General features: G+C 41.7%; 1 protein-coding gene across 7 annotated transcripts in view; it reads left to right on the top strand.

The window, feature by feature from the left end:
- ANKRD44 (ankyrin repeat domain 44) overlaps nucleotides 1-5,574 on the top strand; it is a 313,666-nt gene that overhangs the window by 87,518 nt on the left and 220,574 nt on the right. The gene's annotated exons all lie outside the window — the stretch shown is intronic.

Here is a 5,574-nt window from a genome sequence, read left to right as displayed (position 1 = left end):
GTAGGTCTCTATGGTAGGGCTATTGGCGGCCTCCGAAAGGACTTTACAGATGGTAAAAGCACGATTCTGACATGTGAGAAGTAGTCTTACCCTAGAGGTGACAGAGTGTGACTAGACCCCGGCACTGCCGTCCTTCCAAGTAAGAACTTTCTGCTGTGCCCGGTTGCCTCTTTGCGCCCTTCTTTCCTTTTGCTGCTGCTGCTGTTGCTGTTTAGTTGCTCAGTTGTGTCCTCCTCTTTGTGACCCTTTAGACTGTAACCTGCCAGGCTCCTCTGTCCATGGGATTGCCCAGGCAAGAATACTGGAGTGGGTTGCCATTCCCTTCTCCAGGGGATCTTCCCGAGCCAAGGTTTGAACTTGCATCTCCTGCATTGCAGGCAGATTCTTTATCTCTGAGCCACCTGGGAATCCCTTGTCTTGCTCTTTTAGTCCTTACCAGTTGGTTGAACTGATAAAACTTTTTCTTCCTATATTATATCTCTTGAAGAAGGAAATGGCAACCCACTCCAGTACTCTTGCCTGGAAAATCCCATGGACGGAGGAGTGTGGCAGGCTACAGTCCATGGGGTCGCAAAGAGTCGGGCACGATTGTATCTCTGACTTTTTCAAGTTATCTCTGGTGAAAAGAGACATATTATAACATGTCCTTCAAAATGAGAGAAAACTGACAACGAGGGTGGTGAAGATAAATGCATTTATCCGAGGCCCTCACTTGGCCGCTTCATATCCTTAGCGAAAGTTTCCCTGGAAGAGATGAGAGGCTGAGGCAATCTGAGTTATGCTTTCTGCGGGAAGAGTGACTTTCCTCTGTAGTAGGGCTATAGTGGGCGTTTGTGGTCAGGCCTGCTAGTCAAAGAATAACCAAGCTCTTCTGCTAAAAAATGTTTCCTTATCTAGCAGATATGTTTTACAGTAACTCAAGTTACATGTAAATTAGGAGAATACGTTCTCCCAATTGTTTTTGTAAAAATAACTTTCATACCACATAATATGTCTCAAAGTAAATGATCTATTGTAAGCCCACCTGCTAGGCAAAATAAAATGGGCTCCTGAGTGTCCATTTAATAAAGGCTGTTAACTGTCTCAAGAGATTTTAGTGTTGGTAAGTTGACTCATTGGAAAAGACTCTGATGCTGGGAGGGATTGGGGGCAGGAGGAGAAGCGGACGACAGAGGATGAGATGGCTGGATGGCATCGCTGACTCGATGGACGTGAATCTGAGTGAACTCTGGGAGTTGGTGATGGACAGGGAGGCCTGGCGTGCTGCGATTCATGGAGTCGCAGAGTCAGATATGACTGAGCAACTGAACTGAACTGAACTGATACTAACAGGTAAATTTCTAAGGCTGATTGCTGTGGGCCAGCTGAAATGCTTTAGCTGAGAGCTGTGCTGGTAATCCTTGCCCCCAACCCAACCCCACTCCCCACCCATGAAATATATTCAGTCTGACACGACACCTAATTGAAGCATCTGTTTTCTGGCTGTGGAGCTTCCTGCCAAGATGAAGGGTATTTGCAGTCAAGTTTGGCCACTGAGCAAATTGCTAATGTCCACCCATGACAACTCTTGATCATATTTCTCTCTCTAAAGTGTGTTCCTTGTCTCAAACTATACACTGACAATTCTTTGAATGGAGAAGATGGCAGAGAAATAAGAAAATCTTATTATATAGAGAATCCATTTTCTAGGCTAGCAAATATGTTATTGAGGGAATAATAGTGGTTAATCTAACTCTTTGTTAGATGATAACCCTGTAGGATTTATAATCAAATATTTAGGCTTGTTAATGACAGAAAGTTTTATCGCCAGGAAAAGTGGGAATATAGTGTTATTGAAATTTAAATTTATGGCAAAGGAGAAGAAATAAAAGCTGCGAGGGAACTAAGGCCTGCCCCCCACCAAAAAAGATTCTTTCCTTTTGACATTAAAAAATATTATATACTTTCACTTAAGTTTTCTAGATTGATTTCAAAGTAATTTATATAGCAGACTTTTCTGCTGATATGAAGAAAAGTGCTCCAGAAATATTCCTCTGTTACACTTTTAATAAAATTATTTGTGTAGGATAAATAAGGCGGACAGCTTTCTAAAGTTTGTTAAAATAAAAGGAATCTTTTGTGCCAAGCTTTCACTCTTTCCTTCCTTTTCTGCATATTCTCTAAGGCTGTCCCCTGCCTTAGGATATTTGTCTCTTTGGCCTGATTCTGATTTCCTCTGCAGAATGTCTTCCCTTGGGAGATGAAATGCAAGCTTCCTTTTTGTGTTTATGCTTTCTTCTATTACAAATAGAAAAACAATCCTTTTTTTTTTTTAAGTGATTTAAACTATATGATCTATTTGGTTAATTATCTTCTGGTCTTTCCAGACTGTGATTATTCTCAAGAGTAATCAAGGTCTCCTCTGCTTTCACAGTGCCAGAAAATTTTGTTTTATTCACTGTTTTAAAAACATAACTCATATCCTTTATGGATTTCTTGTATCTCACAGTCTGTACTATGCATTTCTTTGTCAGGATTTTGTTGGATGAAAGAGACAGAAATCCTGTCAAATTAGTTTCAGCAAAAATGTTATGTTGTAGAGGTGGATGATGGTGGTGATTGTGCAACAGTGTAGATGTGCTTGATGCCAGGGAACTGTACATTTTAGAAAAGTGAATCTGTGGGTCCCCCTATGCTGGGGAGTCTGAAGGGCCTTCAGGAAACTTTCTTTCCCCCTCTGTCCTTTGGACATCAAATGTTTAGCTTCTCATCAGTTCTGTTTTAAGCTTCAGAAGTGCAAGTTTCCTTCAATATGTGAGAGAGATCTGTGGGAGGCAGGAGTGTACTGTGGAATGGGTCCCAGCTGGCTATTAAACTGTGGGTGTTGGCTTGGGAGCAGTTAAAAGCCAAGTTCTCAAAGTAGAGTGATCAGCTTAAGCAAAGGTGGAGAGATGGGAAAATACAGGAAAACAGTCCATTTTGGCTCTCGCATGCCCTGTACCATGTGTGCAGAGTGAAGGGGCATGGTATAGCTGAGTTCAAGAAAGGGGGCCAGGGGGCGGGGCATGCATTCTTAGGGCCTTAGCCTGCTGTGGCCTCCCTTTGCCTGGCAGAGCTATAAAGCTGTTCTTTTCTGGGCTTCCCAGGTGACACTAGTGTTTCTAATTCACCCCGAACTCTTGTCTCTGGGATTCAGTATGGTAGGCTTGTACAGAGGCTGAATTTTGGCTCCATTCATGACTGAAGTCTCTCCAGTGTGTTCCTCTCTGAAAAATATATTCAGCCCAAGAGACTTGCTTTGTCAAAATCACATCCTCCCTGGAAGTAGTCTGCTTATAATGACTGTTTAATATGGAGTATAAAGTGCTAGCCCCTGATACCGAGATGGGACAACTCGGGGCGGGGGGGTGGGGTGGTGGGTCATGCCAGGTCCAGAGCTTCTCATAGAATAATCTCAGGCCTCAGTATTACAGGACGTCCCAAGCAAATAAGAATCCATGCTGTTCTGGTTTTTTGATCTCAAGATCAGGAAATTCTTTCCTATTTGTTCCAGTATTTTAACTCTGCCTATACATTTTCTTACTTATAACCTCAGCCTTCATGCTATTGCCAATCTTATTTTATCCATCCATAGGAAACAGGGAAAATATTTTAGTCATGGAGTGGAGGGCTTTGGGGCTCTGTTGCTAAATATTGTTTCCTTTGGGGCCAATTACTCAAATGTTTTTCTGGAAACTCTGTGGGAGGTGTGTTCTCAACTGAACTGTAGACTTTTTAGATCTGGAAATCAGCTAAAACAAAAACAAACTCCCCCCAAAACAAGCCCTCCAACCCACTCATTTAACAGATGAGAAAGCTGTACCCCATAGTTGTTAAATAACCCTGTCATATGTGTATTACCTCAAAGATGAAAATCTTAAGGGTACTTCTTGAGGAAGAGCAGGTAGGTGACTCAGAACCATTATTGCTCTGTCCCAAAGTGCAAAATAGGCTCTTCTGGACTTGTTATCTGGCTATTTTCCTGTTGCTTAATTTCTCAGTTGTTTTACACAACAATTTCCAGTATCTTTGAACTACAGAGTTGAATATGCAATTTTTGCTGCTTCTCTGTAGGAGAGTCTGTTATGTCATTCAAGCAAGTATCGGTCCTTCTCTGATTGAATCACTTGAATTTTGGTAGGTTGGGGTGACACTAACGTTTTTCTATGTTAAAGAACACTAACGTGTTCCCCTATTGAAATCCATCTGGGGAGCCATTCAAACTTAGCAAAAATCTGAGTTTCTGATTGATTTCAGAGCCTTTGAATGAAGTCTTGGTGGAACTTATATCTGATGCCCTGAATTTTCCTTTGTTTGTTTTGCTTCTCTATGGGTTTTAACTGAAAAGTGTATGAATCAGTCAGGAAATAGGTAATTGTGATTATCTAGATAACCGAGTAATGTGGAAGATAATTGGGACATGAAAAAAAGGTGGAAAGGAAATGAAATGGTCTCTATTCAACAGCAAAGCCAGGCTCACTTGGCAAACAGTGATGAGAAAATAGTCATAACTCCTTTATCTTAGGTGCCTCCCATCTGCTGGTGATTCTGCTTCGAATCAGCCAGTTCTGCCTTTTAATTTGTGATGGTGGTTGTGTCTTTTTTTGTTGTTGTTAAAAGAGTAATATTTTGGTTGGTTGTTTTTTTGTCAATGTACTTGCTTACACCAACCACTGCTGCCTTAGGTTTCGTGCTATTTCAGGGTAGTAAGATAGGAAGCTCATGCTTGTGATGGCAGAAAAAGGTGAGAAAAGGTAGTTTTGTGTGGATTGATGTTGTGTTGAATGAAAATGCTACTCTCTTCCAGTTAGAGAAGGGCAAGAGGAAGACAGTGAAACATGCCTTTACTCACTGTCTTGGAGAGAAATCACCCTTGCTGTCCTCTCAGGATCCAAATCAATTTCTGAGAAAGAACTCTGACTGGTTGACCTGGGTCATGTGCCTGCCTTGGTGATGAGGACAGCTGAGGGAAGTGTTTTCTGAATAATTTCATTGGAATCACAGGGATTTTGGGGGGACAAGTTCCTAGAATGGAGGGAGGCATGACAGACCGAAAAAGCTTCCAGATTTTCCCTGCAGTGACACTGATCTTTGGAGGGTGTTGAATAGTTCACACTTTGGGTATGCCAAAGAAATTTGTTGGATCACTTACAGGATAAGCCAAGGAAATATTGTGGTTCTCTCCAGCTGAGAGACGTTTAGGGCAAAGCATCAGCTTATCTTCTCTGTTGAGTAGAAGTACCATTCTTGTAGATTACTTAGAGATCAAGACAATAATTTTTGAAAACCGTACCAGACACACTTTATTTTGAATGATGGCTTTGTTCTCTGTACCTTCACATGAGTTATAGCCAGAAGAGCTGGGTGATCTCCTTTTGGTTTTACAAATAAGACAACAGGTACCCAGAGGTGAAGTTTCAGAGGTGGCAAGGGGCAGAGCAAATCCTTGAATACAGGTCTGCATGACTCTCTGTGTTTTTTCCTCTGCGTCCTAGCTGCTTGACAGAGAACTGACAGGTGCTGCTATTAATCAAGGTTGAGAACTTGAATACAAAT

This window comes from Ovis aries, chromosome 2 (assembly GCF_016772045.2).
Source record: "Ovis aries strain OAR_USU_Benz2616 breed Rambouillet chromosome 2, ARS-UI_Ramb_v3.0, whole genome shotgun sequence".
NCBI lineage: Eukaryota > Metazoa > Chordata > Mammalia > Artiodactyla > Bovidae > Ovis > Ovis aries.
Note: the sequence above shows the minus strand (reverse complement) of the source record. Positions and strands in the feature narration are given on the sequence as shown.